Source organism: Solea senegalensis, linkage group LG3 (genome assembly GCF_019176455.1).
Source record: "Solea senegalensis isolate Sse05_10M linkage group LG3, IFAPA_SoseM_1, whole genome shotgun sequence".
Taxonomy (NCBI): Eukaryota; Metazoa; Chordata; class Actinopteri; order Pleuronectiformes; family Soleidae; genus Solea; species Solea senegalensis.
Window position 1 is genome coordinate 24,322,306 of NC_058023.1, and position 19,712 is coordinate 24,342,017.

The 19,712-nt window shown below is 39.5% G+C and overlaps 1 long non-coding RNA gene across 1 annotated transcript in view; it reads left to right on the forward strand.

The window, feature by feature from the left end:
* Positions 1–19,712, forward strand: part of LOC122766117 — a 70,137-nt gene that overhangs the window by 43,308 nt on the left and 7,117 nt on the right. The window lies entirely within an intron of this gene.

Below are 19,712 nucleotides of genomic sequence, written 5' to 3' on the forward strand. Positions count from 1 at the left end.
TATATAGGCAATTTTAGCACAGTACTAAACACACACTGTTCTTGGTAACTAATTTCATTCAATTTTCTTCTCATACCTTTAATGACTATTAGTTTTTCTCAGTTTCTTATTACTTGTTTATATAGTTTTAATCAGGTGTTGTCTTTATAACTGGTTACATATAAGTGCAACACAATAAAGTGCCTGCCGAGCTGAAGAATATGGAATAAAATGAAAGTTTGGGCCCTTTAAGAGGTGAAATAAAACCTATATATATATGGAGAGAGAGTATAATGGGTTTACAGAGAAACCATTGCCTCTACATCTTTCCTCTCAATAGACTCTGTTGGATATTATCAATTTAGAGAGGCATCTCTTTTCCATAAGCACTGATTTCAGCCCACATCCCTGTGACTGCGTCCAGATTTGCTTAACTACTTTGTCATATCCACAACAATTGAATCTACTAGTTGTGCACTTGATTCTCCTCGCCTAACTCTTTGCATAAACAGCAATTTGAGTCTTCATCTTTTTCTTTGACTTGCAGGTAAACATGGTTATAGTGTTACTGTTAAAATAAATCACGTATGAGAAATTTGCTTCAGGTAAAAATCTTGTGGGCCAGTGTAATCAGTCAAAATGTCCATGTTTGTCAAAAGACATTTTACTTCCGAACACAGGGTGCTTTTAAAAGATTCTCATCTAATTAGGCTTAATCGTTACAAATAATTAGACATGAAGTAACATTTGGAGCATCAAGATTAGTATTTACTGTTATTCTAATATGTAATGAAATAAGGTTTAGTCTTAGAAGTGAATAACTCCTATCAAAGCTTCCTTTGCTTTCTATAGATATCCTTCATCTATTCTGCCTTTGAAATGTGAAGCATGTATTTAATGTTTTTTTTTCACATGCACATTTACACCCAACCCTGTTCCGCTTCACTGTGACCCTTGATGAAATCTGGGATGTAATCAGAATCCTTGTGGTCATGGTGCATGTGGTTACCATGGATATCGCAACACTCAAAGGTTGCGAAGGAGCCTTTGTTTTATTAAATGGCTGCGAGGAATGACAAAGCACAAGTGGGCGTCAGGCATGAAGGATGTTCAGTCGGCTTTTGATTTATTCACACAGCCCCCCGTTGTGCCGGTTTTAAAATGGAGACAAATTGCTCAGAACAAGGTTGCCGTGCATGCCTTCCCAAGAGCATGTCCTTTTTCACGCACACGGCTGGGGCTTTCATTACCTCCTAAATCTGCAGCATTAGATAAATTCATGAAAAAGCAGATGGCTGCCAGAGGCTTTCTGGCCACAGTGTGTAGTCTGTACACTGTGTTTGGTTGAAAACCTGGAGCCCTGTGTGTAACGGCAAAACCCCAGTTTGTATGTGCCTGTCAATAACACCTTTGTCTCTGCTGAGTGAAAAGAGAGCAATTTCCTTTGTTCTGCAGTGCATTTGATTTCACGTTATCTGTGCTGTGGCAGAGAAAGGCTGTTCTGGGAGGAAAATAGCAGCCTCTTATGAAGTCTTTGTTAATTGCCTATTGAGGATAAAAACGTGTCTCTTCCTCTGAAGCCTGCGGTGTAGGCAACGATGATTCCTCATGTATTCACAGACGGGAAGACGAGCGAAGGCCATGAACACATAAATGAAGTTAACATGAAACAGCTCAGTCCTCATTGAAGAAGAAAGGCAGTAACTTTGTCCACTCTAGGAGAGAGACAGTAGCTTTTGATTCAAGATTATGTATCAGAATAGGCCAACTGTTTGTGGTGGTCCGTGTCTTTAGTAACACCTTAAATTTATGTGGGAAGGAATTGGTGTCACAGGTCCTGACAGTGACACTTTCTAACCAACCAAGATGCTGCCACTGTGACTGTTAATTGCATTTGTTTCACGTGTTTCTTCAGTGTCTGTGTGTGTGCAAAATACTGTGTAGAGCATTTTTAAAATAAAAATAGCATCGGAGGAAAACGTCAGAATTTAAGACATGATGAGGAGAAACCTAAATATGGATATTTATAATAAATGTATTTCCACCGTGTTTTCCCACACACTATTCCATCCTGATCATATAAATGATTAAATTTGTATGTATTTACATTCTCCTTTGAAAAGTGTGAGGAAATGCAGCCACATTTTTATACCACAGCGTGATGGAAACCTAGCTTACAGACAGAAAGCCATGTCTTTTGACTGTAGGACACGTACACAGTGAACATAAAGTATGACCCACAGATTCTAATCAAAACATAGTGACTTTTTTGGAAGACGTGCACAGCTCGAGTAAAGTCAGACCTACAGCAGGACTATGGCAGAAGGAGCACCCGTAGGACGTCATGATCATATTTTAAGTGCAAATGATTTTAGCTTCTTGTGAATGTGTGTGATGTTGAAAATTCAAGCACTCCTTGAACAGCTACCTGACTACATGCCTGCATGTTCAGTTACTTTTGCTGCTGTTTCCTTTACCATGCAGCTCCTTAGGTTTGCTGGATACAATCTGGGCATGTAATGCTACATTAAATGATAGATTTACAACATATAACTTATTAATATACTGTAGAAACAACATCAGAAGACACCACTTTTTCCCCTTTTCACTTGTGTGAGAGTGGGTAGAGGCAGGGGAGATAAAAAAAAAAAGTCATGCACTGCAGGGTCTTACAGACTTAGACTGTTTTGTTAATTACTCAGAAATCCACAGGGCACGATACTGTAGAGTTTGCACACTTGAGCTTTAACGCTGTCTGAACTTCATGTAATTGATCTGAAATTGTGAACCATATAAGAAAGTGTTTTCATCATTTACAATTTACATCATATGGTCTGGATTGTCCACTGAAACAAATCTGTTCTTTATGTTTAATTCTCTATATTCATTACTTGGTGCTGTCAGTGTAGCGATCGTGCTTCTGATGAAGCAGTAAGATTGAAGGGAGCTCTTTTTTCTGACCTCTCCTTACAGTGAACGCCTGCAACACTAAGGATAATGAAATCATGATACACTGATGAATCATAATAATTTTTATTCACATGACCTACATATATGTGGACAAAAGAAAGCAATTAAGGGTCAGGGAGCATCCTGTGATTGAAAATTGTCATAAAAACTGACACTGTTTTGCAAACCAGTGGACACAGTGATGATTATGATATAATAATTTAATTGCATAAAAGTGTCTCATTAGAGCAAACCAGGAATAGGTGAAAAATACAAGCAGTCTTCTAACAGCGTTGAATAAAACATATAGAGTGTCCTGGGCATTACGGTGCAGAGACACAACATATAGGAACATCTTTTTTTCCTCTAAATAGGAACATCATTTACAAAATTAGTATAATGTGCTGCTGAAGAAGAACTGAAACTAGTCATTGAGAGCATTAACTCTTCAGGAAAATGTTATTGATGTTACTAAGTCAAGAGGGGTAGGTAAAACATTTATTTACAACCAGTATAGTCGCCCCCTGGTGGTTGTTTAGTATACTCTTTCTTCCTGATTAGGTTCAACTTTTCATATATGGCAGGCAACAGCAGTGCATCAGTGGAACAAGGTGTTGCCATCAGACAAAAACACCAACACATCAGACACAGTTTTGGTGCCAAGTGAATCACTCAGGAATATCCCAGACTATCCTCAGCAGTGTTTTAAATGTTTAATTGCTGTATTGAAAATAAACCATTGGAAATTTGATTAATGAATTAATACATTAATTGATTGCTTGTCTGTCATAGACAAGATGGCTGCATTGGCTGCAGTATGTTGCAGTGCCTATGCTCATGTAGTTTAGCCATGCATGCCGAAATACATAACTAATGTGGACCTGGAGAAAGGGATATTCTCTATGAGGACTACTTGATCAATACAAAGATCAATATCCAATTCATATTCTATGCTGAGTGGGGAGGTTGTGGTCAGATGAAGATCTTATAATAAACAAACATGGTGTATCATGAGTGAGATGCTGCTGTTGTGGAGTGAAGTTATGATCTGTTCCTGCGCCAAGGTAAACTTTTCCAGTGTTCCAGAGTACATACAGATTAGTTGGATACACTAGCCAATGAAAAAAAGAACCACCTTATAAACTTCCATGTGTGTTCCATCTTTACCCAGGCGAAGGAGCTGGTAATTAATGTGTGTCAACGAGCTGAAATATGTTTGGAAGCATTGCAGCTGAAATGAAATAGTCCCATGAAGCTCTTCCTACGGGAAACTTCTGATGAAGGCTACAGCGAGGTGACGCATTGGTGTGCACACAGTGTCCTTTTGGTTTTTAATTAACTGAAACTGCATTGGAACGCGGTGTGCATTCAAACCCCGGCTAAACCCCTTCCCCTGCATCTCCTCCCCTGTCATCGGGGTAAGAATGATGCAATTTGTGCAATTTTATGATCCGCTGAATACAATTACTCGGCATGTCAGTGTTTTAGGCATCTTTTGTGTGTGATGTATGCAGAGTGCATCGATTGTTTACAGACACTCTCTCTGCCTCACACAGTCAGGCTCCGGCATGTGGTGATGAATACACTATGTGGTTAATATTATGTATGAAAATACAATATATTTCAAGTAGAGTGCAAACCAGTGTCCTTTACATGTGAGCACACACATTCTGTCTGGATGATTAGTTATATGTTCCATTATTTTTCATTGATGGTGCTGGTGGCAAATGGGGCTGATACCCAATCATGTGTTGCTTAAAGGTACAGTGTGTAAAATGTATTGGAAAGGTTGCGTGTTGCGGCTGAATATCCCTCATCTCACCCTTCCCTGTTAAGTGTGTTGGAGAATGTACAGTATTTAGCTTTCACGTAGCATCCAAACTTAAAAGATGTTGAGTTCGTCCATTAGGGGCTATAGTAAAAACATGATTGTCCGAAATGGTGGCCTTAATGGAGCGGATATAAAAAAGCATTCTGGGGTAATGAAAAAACAACAATTAATACAATAATGTGTTATAGTTCTATTTAGATGGAATTATTTTGAAGTGGCACAGTTAAGCATTATTTTGATATCATTGATATCACACAACAGGAGGGTTGTGTGTTTGAATCCAACAGGCCTCCAAGTCTTAAATGACGTTAGCAAGTTTTATAGAATTAACTCCTTTTTAAACATCAATCGGTTGCCCATTTTATTGATATGTCAGATCAGTGTATTCTCCCTGTTTGTGAAAATGTATGCAGGAATACATCATTTAAGCTTAATTCATTAATTTCTTTATTTCAATCATATAATAAACTCCACTTGTACAGTTTTTTGTGAGGGTGGTATGTGGGGGGGTAGAATGTTGTAATTAATTTTGTGACATGGACCCAAAACCAGAAGTTCCATATTGTCAGTGTAGGTGATGGAGACCTACTCAGGCTTTGACAGGGGTGACATTCACTCCGTTTTAGATTGATATACCATCAAAAATTATAATAATCATTAAAATAAGGGATGTCTGATATTCGATATGCCGATATTGTCCAACACTTAATTTCCGATTCGGATGTCAACCGATATGGATACAGATATATACAGGCTTTGGCCTAAAAAACTAATTTTAGGTCCAATCACGTAACTCCTGTTATGGAATTAACACAAAATGCCTATTATTATTGTGATGCCCCACTGGATGCATTCCACAAATAAACACAAAATAAGAAAAACCAACTTAAAATATGGAAAAAAGTGCCATTTATTTATCACATTTTTTCTCAACTATACAATTTTGATTACGGCACATTTTTATGAGGTACAAACAACACTTTAGAATTGCAAAATGAAGTGCAAAGAAACAGAACAAATATAGACATTACTTGGGCTATACAGTCATTGAAATTATAAACTGGGCTCAATCAGGGCAATAAATACAGTAGTAGATGCACCATCAATGTCGTGTGCAATAAAAACAACAGTTTCAGTCCAAACAAGTAAACATAGCCCTCCTTTAAAGTGCAACAAATGAGGCTTGTGCTGTATGACACCCTTGGCACAATTGGGTCAATATTATCAGACAACCCTAATTAAAATGCAAAATGCTAATTATTGCGCAACACCATCAGCAACTTTTGACCCATGCATATAAGTCATTATTTAAATGGTTATTTAAACATGTGAATTATTTAAACAGTTTGCTCTTAGGCCTCTGAGCCTCCACATCCTCATACCTGCTGAACTTTTCTTAGATGTTGCTAAGAAAAGGGTTTGATGGGCAAGAGCACTAAGCGCCGTCCTTTGGGGAAAAAAAAAACTTCACACACCACACACACGTCCTGTCACTCACTCCCAGGAGGACACAGACAGGATTAAATGCCGACCAAAACCTTCCCAGCTGAAACCAATATATGCAGGCCGAACAGATGGAGAGGAGGAGAGGAGAAGGAGGTGGGAGGTGGAGGACACACTTGTTTTCTGTTATTCCTCTTTATCTCACTTTCACACAGTCTGAAGTGTGATCGCACTTGGGCCGAGGAAACTGCCAAGGGCTGCTGCCATTTTATTTCCTCTCTCTCCGTCTCTCTCTTTCTCTCTCTTTTTTTGAAATGGTGTCACAGTGAGGTGAGGGAGAGAGAGATAGAGAGAGAAAGGGAGAGAGAGAGGATAACGATGGGTGGAAATAGCCTCTTACTGTCCATTTCGGGAAACGTGGATGAGAGAAGCACAGAAGAGGAGAAGGGAGAGAGAGAGAGATAATCATAGTGACAGAGACTCGTTCATGATTCCCATTAACAACAGACTCTAAAACTCAGATGTAGCTGGATTATTTTTTGAACCTGACATACTGCATCATCCATGTCACTGTCTGAGTTGTCTGATTTGTATATTTGTACTCACCTTTTTGTACATGTATTGCTGTGATTGGAGAGCTGACAAATGACTGTAGCTTTGCTCTGGCATACATACATTTCCTGAGACTGTCCTCAGACAGAAGGCACCATCAGTTACCTTTACTCTCTTCTGTATGTCGTAAGAAGTCATTTGACAAACAATATTATTGCTGAAATGCTTTGCCCTTAGAAAGGCACTGTACTTATGTATTTGGTGCATAGAATCAAAGTAACAAAACGCACCCTGCACGTTCACTGCTTATACCCCAGTCATGCAACTTTCATAATGTATAAAATAATTACGCCATTAAGATCTTTCTCTTGTTGATACGGTTGAAAAAATAGACTCACTCACTCACTCACTCACTAGTTCACTCACTCTCAAAGTAATCAAACTTAATGACTTCATGTCTCCATTATGACTGCACAATGATTGTTCAGGTAATTTTCCATTGTCTCTGTAGTGTCGACTGGAGCATCTGGCAAAGTCTCTCAGACTAAGTGGTGTTGTATGTGGTGTTTTGTGCCAAATATGCTCCTGTAAAAGCCAAGTTACTATTCATATGAATCCCTGTTGTTTCTATAGTTTCATACCCAATAAGGGAACACTTTACATAAACGTGCAGTAACAACACAAGTATGTGATAATGTTGTTATAAGGAGGTTATGGTAATATGGACTTATTTCTAATGCAATTTTATTTCCAAAGTAATATCCATCAATTTAATACCTTAACATTAAAACGTTTGTGAACCAAAATATATCATTACTATATTATTAAGTGTAAATCTATATCCAACACACATTCCCCCTTGTTATTATCAAACTATTGCTTTTACCTGGCAATTTAGAGAATGAGATATTCATCCATAATTCATTGTCATGTGATTCAGAATGTGAACCTTTCAGAATACACCAAAGGCTTTTATTGTTGTGGAGCTTCCAGTCTTGTCCCACCAGTATAATGTCTCACTTCCCAGCAACATGTGTGGGGGTGGTGCAGGTATTAAATGACACGGTGGTGGGAGGTGGGTATAGATGAGTTGGCGACTTCACATGAAATCATTAGTTTCTATTGTTGTGTGTCTGACTGTGTATCAAGAGTGTGTATGCACGTTTTTAGTGGTGTTAATAAGAGAACTGGGCTTTAGTGGTAAGAAGGAAAAGGTCATTTAACTTTATATTTGCAATCAGAGCAGAAACTCCTTTTTTTGCCGTGAAAAACTGCTCCATTGGCCTTTTAGCTTTTTAGATGAGCGCAAGAGCAAGGGAATACGTGACAGGAAACTCTCAAACATGATTTTAATTTGAGGGGGTCTTACTGGTGCATAAGAAGTGCAAAAGAATTTGATTAAATTGTGTCTAAAAGCAAAGTATAAATGTCACCACTCCTGACTACTATGTGGGTGTTTATTCATGGAGAGAAAAGACAGCACAGAGTTACAGTAACTGATGCTTTTGGAAAAGTTTAACATTTTTAGGGTAGATCAGGTAGCAGTAATGGAGGCAGGATGTAAAGACAGTGGGTGGGATGCAGCTGTTGGCTTCCTGTTGTCCCTGGATAATGTGACTCTGTGAGTCAGGTGACAAAGGCAGTCTGATATTTAGGACACTGAGAGAGGAGAGGCCATTGTTGACATGAAAGGCAACTGTGTGCATTGGAAACATAATACATTCTCTGCTGCAGGTCTTTGACCTTCGCTCAACTTGACACCAGTTGGCCACTTATACAGCAACACCCTGATTTACTTTCACATCGATTAACACTCAAGAGTACTTGAATAAAAAAGTGATTGCAGCCCTGATACCTTTACTGCTTAATACTGACTTGATTTAATTCAAGATTAGTACTGAGAATACACCTTGTGGTGCAACCTGGACACATCTTCAGTGATGTAACCGTGGTCACTGGGTGTTTTGGGTCTTACATCAGACACCCAGCCAGGTGACACAGCCCCGACTTGGCTTGTCCAGGTAGCACACTACGCCACACATCCCTCCTCCTCAACCAGAGCCAACGTGAAGCCTTTTCAGCAGCTTCCATGATGTTCTTCGTGGCTCTTTGCCTGTGCAGTCCGCAGATCCCTGAATGAAAGAACCTAGGCTGACACACTGGGATTTAAAAAAAGATAGAAATGTCCTGCACATCATATAAGATGCAAGTTAAATACAAAGACACTTGTGCTGCACATCCCTTTTAAGTGTTGTAATGTGACGTGAAAGGAGTGAAGGAAATGCGTTCTACCCTGAGCTGAAAAGCTGATTAAAAGGTGAAATGACATCTGTAAGTGAATTCAGTTCTCTGCTAAATCTGCTGCAACACTCGGGTTTCTCACAAAATCTGTAGTGTAAATATGACACATATTTTATTGTGTGACTGAGAGAATAAAAGCAAAAAGGAGGCTTGACATATCCTGGAGACAGTTCCCCTGCAAAATAGTGAGAGTGTATGAAAAACACCAAAAGACCTCCAACAGAGGGAACTTGAATTACATAGAGCCAACAGCCACGGCCTGTCAGCTTTGTCATGTTTGCTCAGTGGCTCAGTGGGGGATTGTAGAGCTGTAGAGAGACACTTGACAGACCATCTTTCATCAAGTGTGTGTCTTCCAGATATGACTCATGTTGTGGGGACCTAAATCTGTTTTCATTGTCACATAATGGCGACAAAAAGGGACATTTTAGGTTAAGACAAGTATGATTGGGTTAAGGTTAGGATTAGGCCAGTAGTAGTTATTGTTAAAGTCAGACTAAGTCTCCAGGAAATGATTGCAACTTAATGTAATGTACTCTGAAGTGGAAACCAGACTGTTTGTGTGTGTGGTCAATGTTTTTTTTAAGCTCCAGTTGTTAGGGCTGCCATTCAGATTTGCTTCCTGCCAGCAAGTTTGAATGAACTCATACCCAGGCTGAAAAGAAGTGCACACACGCAGGCACACAAGTGCATGTACACACACAAAGCAGCTGCATGACGCCTAGAGAAAGGGCACCACAACAAACGTGTCAGACTCTGGAGAGCCGACACAGGCAGGCTGCAGTGGCGCTGACACAGGAGAATATAATGTGTTTTGATAGACGCCTGGGGCTACATGGGAGAGAAGGGCAAGCAGTGGGTGGGAAACCAAACTGCAACCAAAATGAACTCATGACTAGTCCTAGGAGGACAGTTGTCTTTTTGGCTTACATGCAGCCCAGCAGTCCGATTGCAGGGGGGTATCAGCTGAAGGGTGCCATAAAGAAGTGATTTACTGCCCCGATGACTATTATACTGTATATCTGCATGGGCGACAGGATTAATAATTCATTGATCAACACCAGGAGGTGGATAATTAATGTGTGCTTCAATATCCAATCACCGAGAAGCAGAACCCGGGACTTAAGACAAGCAATCAAACAGTCAACAATCCTCATACATATGCAGCATCTTCGTAGCACCTGCAGTAGGTTTAAGTTTCATCTTTCATAAATTCATGGCTGTTTTGGAAACAGATTTTAAGTGTCATCGACACATCAAAGAAGCAGATCATGCTTTCAGCTTTGACCAAAAAAATTAAATGAGGATGATATTCATGATTGGAGGCAAGTTCAAGATACCTCGTGTTAATTTACATTTTGTTATGAGGAGAATAAAGAACAAAGGCTGCTGGTGATGCATATTAAACACTATAGCAAAGTAGTGTCTATTTTATGGGCAGTGACTATTTTAAGCACGTCCTGAAGATGTTGCTGGCCGTGTAATCATACAGGTCAACAATGGCAGGTTGTTACTGCGTTGAGATTTTGATCTAAAATGCTTACACACAGTCAAACATGCACACATACACACTGGTAGTGATGATAGAATCTCCTCCTGGCCTCCTGTGGTGTACCTCCTGTTGTGATGCAAGTAATTATGTGACCTTCCCCGTTGTTGGGGCTGTTTACAGTGACGCATGATAAACAACATTGAGAGCTAAAACACCAGCTGCTGCCTTTGAGGTCTGTGGGATCAGTACTATTATGTCCCTCCACTAGACAGAAGTGTGCAACCTCATTATTGTACAAAACATACCACGAGTTAGAAGATTTCCTGCTGTATTCCACTCTTCACATACCCCAGCACAATGAGCAGTGGCTGTCTTAACTGACCAGCTGCTCGTATGCAAAGCTGAGTGGGTGGGAATGGTGACTCATTTCTATGTATATATATAAAAAAAAATGTGCAGCTAATCAGTTCTGTCAAATTAATATGACTATTCCTTTTACCACAAACTAAGAAGTAATTTACTCGAGCACAGCAGTGATACTGTGAGTGGTTTCCTACCAGATAACCGACATGACCTGGAAATTTGCCTGTGGAGCTGGTGAGGTAAATTCTGGAATATAACCACAGTTAGTTTTCATGGATGTCTGCATTCTTACATACACAGCCCCTCCACATAATAATAGGGAAATGTCTCAAAGCAGCTTCATTGTGTTTAGTTACACGTAAACCAGTAGCATAAGAGATGAGTGACAGTTCTTACTGAATACCAAGTTCACGCTGTGTGTTTTTCAGCTCAATAATCCACTGAATGCTGTTTTGCAAATGGCTAATGACTCAACATGTGATTGTCAGTAAACATGGAATATTAAAGCTCACAGAGACTCACTAATGGCTCCTCAGTTGGTCAGAGACCCTGATCTCATTCCCAGCATGGTAGAAATTTGATCAGAGTCTGTGACGACTCAAGCCACACTGACCAGTCAGAGAGCAGGACAGGGTGATGGCAGCTTAAACATGAACACAAATACAACAGTGGTTCATTAGAAAGAAGAAAGTTTTTTCCGCATGTTTTTTTGTGACGTATCAGTCAGTCAGTCACTTTTTAGATGAGCTAGTTTAGTATTGTGACTACTTTGCATGGAGAGCGCCATCTCGAGTCTTCGTAACATCCATAACCTTTAAAAACATTAAATTCTTTAAGCTGACCGAGCACCCAGGCCAACTGGATCGACTCTGGTCGAACTGAAGGTACACATGCGGTGGTCATTTGACTCCCAATCGCAGTAAGGGTCCGACTTTGATCAATTTGATTCAGCACAATTTCAGACTACCATGTTAACATATATTTAAAAGACCAGTTTTAGTCAGATTAATACAATAATTAGTTTTTGCTCTAATGCCACATGAACATACTTACTGGCTCCTGCACGTACAGGCTTGTGTAGTGTGTGACCTCCCGTCGCTGCTCGCTCATGCAGTGAGAGCTCACAGACTCTGATCACATGACAGCACATCATGTTGTGTGGAATCCACAGCAATCTGTGACGTGGAGTGCTTAACCTTCACATAACTGAACCATAGGTTTTACAGTGGAAATGTACATCTCTTGGTGAAATCTCTGGCCCTTTCTCCTATACTTTAAAGTCTTACAATGTGTTTGTTTTGGAGGTGGTGTCAAATACTGCTATACTGTCTATTTATCTGCACTTTATCTGGCAATGACCAATACTGTACTGTTTAGTGGGAATGTTCTCAATACAAACCTTCCACACACAGATTAATGACCTCGGCTCCATCACTGGGACTGCTAATTACTCATTTGCAGCCGCACAGGCTGTTAAGTGAAACAGTAATTGGACAACATAAAATTTAACGTGTGCCAAGGTGCTCTGTGCGCCGCTCTGCATGCGTTTGTCAGTGTGAGTAAATCTTTCTCCTTTTTTTTTTTAGCAACAGAGACTGTAACTTTGGTGAATAGTATACATGTATGCACTCTGAATATATTCATGTGACGGAGGCATGATGTGGTTTGTTGTTGACAGGTTGGATTCTTATGAAGAAAGTATTGAATTTTAGGGGTATGTTATTTCCCACTTGTACTGCGCAGCAATAACAATGACACATCCTGTCTGTCTGTTAAGGGTCTCAGTCTGATGACAAGCATGTGACAGCCTTGGCTCAAAGTTAAACTGGCCATATCGACCTAAAATTAGGTAAGAACAGTCTTTAAACGTTGATGAAATTATAGCATGAAAATTGAGGGTTTTCGTCAAATAGTGTTACCATAGCGATATTTTGAAGATTTGCCATGAAAGGGCAAGTTGTGATAAAGTACTGTCCAATCTGAGTCTCAGTCTGAAGAGACATGCCTCACAGCACCACATAATGGACAGAAGCAGAGTTTCAAAATGTGTAAACATCTCACCTTTGCCACAACATGCATGGAATGACATTATTTAATTTCGATTCGATGTCTGTATTCATTTACAAAAGCATATTGTTATCTATGCTCTACTTTTGATAAAACCATGACTTTATGTACATGTAACATAGTCACTTGATGAAGACGCCTGAAGAGTGGCCATTGAGGAAAATAAGCCGATATTTGTTTGTTTGTTTGTTTGTTTATACGAGCATTTCATCCTACAGAGTCATTTGCATTCACTCTCAATGAGCAGGATGCGGCTGTTAAGACAATGTTTTAAAATTCTGTGCTGCTCTGAGTGCTTACTGACACGATTATTCCACATAAAGAGGAAATGGGCTCATAAACTAACTTTATTTCAGAGTCCATAAAACCGCTGGCCTGTGGGCCCGTGTGTCTGATGAACAGTGCAGTTAACTTAAGGAGCAGCCAGGTGCACCTTGAACTGTCTCTGTCTTCAAGGAAGCAGCCCTGAGCTCATGGGTGGACCAATAAATTTAGTCAATAGTGCTGAACCTGTCTGCTTCATTGATCCCTTCGTCTATGTCGTGGCGGATGTGGCTGTGTGTTAGTCCCTGTGGTGTGGCTTGATTAGCTGGTAATGATGACTGTTGAAACAGTGTGGACCTGTGGGACAGGTTAAAGGCCTGGAACGTGAACACCTTGTCCTTGTACGTCTTTCCTCCTCTTACTGCAACACAACATTATTCAGATGTCGTCAGTCTTGTTCCTGGTTAGTCGTTTTGCTTCACTAAGTCATTTTATACCACGGAGTGTAAAGGCCCTAGTATAGACCCAACTATGCATGACGCACGATGCGTCATCAACGCAGATTTTGGAACCGCACACAAAGAGCGCAATGGACTGAATTTCCGAATATAACAACTTTTGTCTTAATATTGTAATCGTAATATTATTCTCATAATATTACGACTTTATTCTCATAATATTATGACTTTATTTTCATAATATTACGAAAACATTGGCCAGAGATGGATAATTAAGTAGCTCTGATTACTTAAAGCTGCAGTGCATGACTTGTGTTTTCAGTCATAACCGCTTTATCCTCCCCATGAGGGTCACAGGGGGCGCTGTGCCAATCCCAGCTGACATAGGTCGATAGGCGGGGTACACCCTGGACAGATCACTAGTCCATCACAAGGACATAAAGGAGACAAACAACCATCCACTCTCACTGTCATACCTGTGGTCAATTTAGAGTGTCCATTTTACCTCATCCCTAATCTGCATGTGTTTGGACTGTGGGAAGAAACCAGAACATGAGATCTAAACATGATACTGATACTGGTTTCTTTCTAACAGGCATTTGTTTATGTTCAAAAGTTATGCCCTACACTTTTAAGACAGTGTTTTACTTTACAGAAGTCCATGGCAATTCATTTTAGAGTCTGTGTGAGGACGCCTCGTCCTCAACTTCACCTCTACAAGAAAACAAGGAAAACAGTCAAAGCTTTTATGCTTCTTGGATGGGTCTCATCATTTTTATTTGATACATGCAGAGGCCCAGACCTCTGCATGCACCCGTCCAAGCTCATAATTTTTCTGCAGGATCTTGTGAAATTTTACAGGACAACACCCACCTGTGCAATGCTGAGTAAAGCAATGCCAATTAGAAAATGGCAAAAAAGGAAAAAGATTTCTACTTATTACCTTTATCAGGACTTTCATGCAATGGAATTGGTTCTTTATAGCAAAGTGTGGAATGTCAGTGATGTAAAGCAGAACCTGAGCACTGTGCTGTGAAGAGACTCTTCAAGGTGCAGGCATGACAATATATCAGGCCACTTTTCAGTGGATGTTGATGTACTGCTGTTAGTCATGCCAGAATGCCACTGTGCTCACTGTGCGGTTAGCTCGATTAACCAGGTGATCCTCAGGCCAAATGAAACATGGACATTTATCCATTTTGTCAAGCCTTTGATGGAAATGTGACATGCTTGGTTATATTTGCCTCAGCATATCATTGTTCTTATGGTTCTGTAAGGTGTAGAATTCATGTTTGTATTTTTTATCATGGCGTTGTGTTATTATACACAAACTGAACACTTCTGTGTTTTTATTTAGAGATGAACTTCAGCACACCTTCACCAGTCACATAATGCAGGCCCATTGCATAATGGGATTACAAGATGGGATGCAACCAACAATGAAGGAAAGGAGCGCTTGCTTCATTTTTTAGATGTGGGGTCATCAGAAGCAAAAGTTAAACTTAGTTAAACTTTGAAACTGACTGTCACTGATGTGAAAGCTACACTGACCTACATTGAATATTGTTGATGCATGAGCAATTTGCACATTTTAAAAAAAGTGTTTAGTGTGCACAGACCTTAATGGTACAGTGTGTAGGATTTAGGATTACAATTTCAACATTTATTGATGAAGTTGCATTTTGCAGCTAAATACTGCATCTCTCACCTCATTCTCTTCCTTCCAAGCATGTAGGAAAACCTATGTCAGTCTTCCTAAATGGAAATCATTTCAAATAAATCTTACAGCTAACCTTTAAGACAGATTTTGAGAATAGCAGATCTAAATTATGACTAAAACTATGATTAATAATAGTCTCTTGACTTGGCGTGATGTAAATTGGCTTGTGGGGGAAAACTAATAGGGGAACCTGGACATAGAACTTGATGACTAATAGCATCTATTATTTTTACATTCAAACTCAATCCCTCCATGCGGTTCACACATATTTAAATCCATAATTCAAACAGGAATGTGTTTGGCTCACTTCAGTAAAAATGCCCTCTCAAGTGTTATTGTTACAGTAAACTGTAGCAAACCAGAGGCTGAAGGTTCTCCTATCTCTTCCCACCCACCTACACATTCTTCCCCACATACGCCTCCACTCAGAATTACAGCACATCTTTGTGATTTATGAGCAAATTGTGCTGTAGTCTACCTTCTGAATTTACACTGATAGCTCATGGGACCAATTCATTTCAGGGTGGAGAGCAGGAGGAAAAAGCCTGGCTGCTGCTTTCCCATTACATGGTAAATCTCCAGAGAATGAGACAGAGGTATACGAGTCAGCAGAAATCCAGAAATCCTTTTGAAAGTAGCAATTGACTCTATATGCACGTGGTTTCTGTATCATAGCATAATAAAAAAGCTGATTAAGTCTCTTTTTCACTTTTAATTGCTACTTGAATGGGCCTATGCCTCAAGGACCTACTGTGGCTGAGCAGAGTTGATCAGAACATATGGTGGGGCATGACTTTGATAATGAGAATTTCGTACGTAGAAAGAAAAACTGGGTTTCTCTGTGGAGTTAGTTCTGCAGTTATAGTATAACAAAAATAGCACAAGCAGTAAAAATGCTCCTACATGTCATATACATCTCCCTTCTAATAATAATCACATTTGCATAATCTGCAGTCCTTTTGTTAAAAGTAAAAGATTTTTGCATAAAACGCTGTCATGAGTGAGTCTAAAGGACGTTTTACTAGCATTTTTGCCGGAACCAAATTAAATGTTTTAATTTTATAAACGTATGTAAACACATCTGTCTGATTCAAAGTGTACATTTACATTTTAAGACTCATCCTATTACGTCTGACTTTGCTGACAAAAGAGTTTCCTCATGTCATTTAAGTGGCTGCCAAGTGAGTCAACCAAATATCGTGAGATAATCTATTCTTAGACGAGCAAATCATTTTTGCACAGCCTTTCCTGAATAGTAAACACTTCTGCTGCTTTCTTAAGCTGGGGGTTAGCAGGCCTGATGCTAACTAAATGAGAGATATGAAGCATGAGTATGCTTCTAGGTATTAGAGGAGATTTAAAAACACACACAAAAATAAAACTTGCTCTGGCAGAATTCAACTTTATGCACATTTATTAAAAAAATGTATCAGGTTATTGTGTTGCTGTAAAATAAAGACATGAATAGGAACATGACATACAAATGAAATAAAATGCTATAAAGTGAATATAAACAAGAGTAACATGAACAGAATCCTGAATGAATTCAGGGTCCCACTTCTGTAAAGCCACTCAAAGAATCCTGAGACACTGTGCAGTTTCCTCCATGTAAACAACAAGTCAGGTTCAAGTCAGTGCTGAGTCTGCAGAGTCACTGAAAGAAAGATGCGGCAGCTTTGTTCCTATCACATAAAATGTTATGTCTGTTAAGAGGGAGTTTGTCTTCAGTGATATTTGCCTGCAGCACTAAAATCTAATGGAAGAGACGATTCCATTTTGCACATTCTAAACAAAACTATAGGTGAAGAAGATGTGATCTTTCTGCTGAAGGCTGTTCTCAGTGAGCAATCCTAATTCATCCAGCTTCTTATATTTGCCCTTGAGCGTCGCTGACTTCAGACAGATCTCCTCATACGGTACGTCCTTGTGTTGCCTTTCATTCACGTCCATTAGCCAAGAGCAAAACAAGGGATGAGAACATGCAGAGAGAAGACAGACAATCATTAATTCACTATCAAATTACCTTCTTTGTCACTGCATGTTCATTTGTTCACTTTGTTCTGTTTTACAAAAACAAAATCAGAAAAATGAGAACTGCATTTTCTAGTGGGGCTTGAAAATGGTGAATGGTTTGTATTTATATACAAATATAGTATTAAATATAGTTGACATTGATAATTATCACAAAGCATTTTAAATAAATAGACAAAGGTTGATCTCAAGCATTCACGCAACACATACAAAAACTGAACCTTTTTTATACTGGCATTGAAGACATTTCTATCATAATATACTGTATAACGTATTGAATTATTACAGTACGCATCCTATTTTCAAGTTCAGCTTCATAAATTTAAAAGAAAATGTATAAAACAGTCATTTCACACTAGAGTGTTGTAATATTAGCGTCAGGAGTAAATTAGCTTAGCATAACAAACATTAAAACCTGTTAGTTGAATTCATGAAAGTGTGGAAACATTGCATGAAATGGGAATTGTTCTGAATTGATTGTATGGAAAAAGTTCTTGAATCAATCCAAACTCTCACATAAGCAATTAGCTCATTTCTGGTGTGTGTATGTACTGTATGTGTGTAGTCATGACAGGGCCCTCGCACCAGATGCAAGCGTCCCCATACAAGTCGGGGAATGCAGCAGTACCCTGACCTCAATTCAAAACACCCGACATCATGTTAGGTGAAGTTTGTGTCCCTCGACATGTTCAGGGTTGGTCTCTCGTGTCACGTATGAAGTTTTGAGGCGATCAGTCAATGTATGGCAGAGTTATAAGGCACTTCGTGTTTTGTGGCGAATGGTCAAATTCGCAAAATGTCCGATGCCAGGCCCTTTTAAATCCACAAAATCCTTTTGATAACACTTTGCCTTTGATGTGTCCAGTACAAAATGTCAGTACGATAAACACGCTCAGATGATATTGTTCATTTACGAAGCGTGCACATCGCCAAGGTGGACGCCACATTCAAAATGGTCGACTTCCTGTTGAGTTGAGGCCGTGGTCCCAATGGACTTTTTTGTTCTTGGGCTATAACATCTTCCCACCAAGTTTTGTGAAATTCGGCACAAGTTGATGTTAGTGTGCTCCATCCACTCATATATCTTAGTAGATTTTTACCATTTTACAGTTTTACTTTTATTATTTTTATTGTATTATGTGCTATACCTGTTTACGTTGCAAAGCACTTTGGTTTGTTTTTAAATGTGCTTTAGAAGTAAAGTTAACTTTCTTAGATTTAGTTTCCTTTGGACAGAGTCAGGATGCCTATTGCTAAGCTCTATTTCCCAAGATGACTTACTATTCCTTTAAATGGAATGAGGCCCATTAGACGAGACAGCTCCAGGTGAACAGTGTGCTGTGGCCCAAAGCGGTCACCCCCTACAGTATTATGGCTGACCTGAGCAGCACACCAGGCTCACAGAGCTGTCATCCCATTTTTAATTGCATCCACAGAGGCTATAATCAGATCTTAGTGGAATGTCCCCATGCAAAGCCAGCAGCCATGATTTAAAGATGTCCAGACATTGATTCCATAATCTTCCTTAAATGTCTCTCTGCTCTCTCGCTCTCACTTTCTCCCATCAGTTGTCACTATAATAAGCAGCATGGTTCTCTGTGAGAATCCAGCTGTGGGCACGATGCTGGGAAGAACTGCAATTGATTAGCTGTGTGTGGCCAATCTCGACAGCTCAGTCAACGTGCGGGGCTGTACTTTGATGCAGCATGACGGCAAAGTAAATACCTGCTGCTGAGATAATGAGGTGGCCTCGACGCACCCTGCGCATCAACACTCTGCTAATCAATACATGTGTAAACAGCCAGTAACTGGGTTTGTTTATAAAAAAAATTGTAGTGCATAACTATTAAGTGTCAATGTTTACGGCCTCCCTTAGACCATTCAGACATGGCTCAGTAGTGGCAAATAATGAAAATATTGACACAAAACTAATTCCATAAATAAATCCTGTCCTTATCCTTGGGCTTCACTAAATGAGAACCATTCATTAGCTTGCGTGCCCCAGAGGGGTCATGTAGACTTCAAACGATAAATATGTGTGTTCCTTTTCAGACACACATACAACTATAACATAGTCTCTTCTTTCATATGACCCCATAGATGGTAAGATATAAAATTTTCATAATCGAAAACCAAGACCACACAAAGGACTTGCCCTCTTCTGGAGGTTACTGTTTATTACTAAAGAAAAGGTCAATGTGAAGTTTTTCATTTTTCATTTTTTAGTTACTTTCTATATAATTTTGGAAAATAATGGCATGA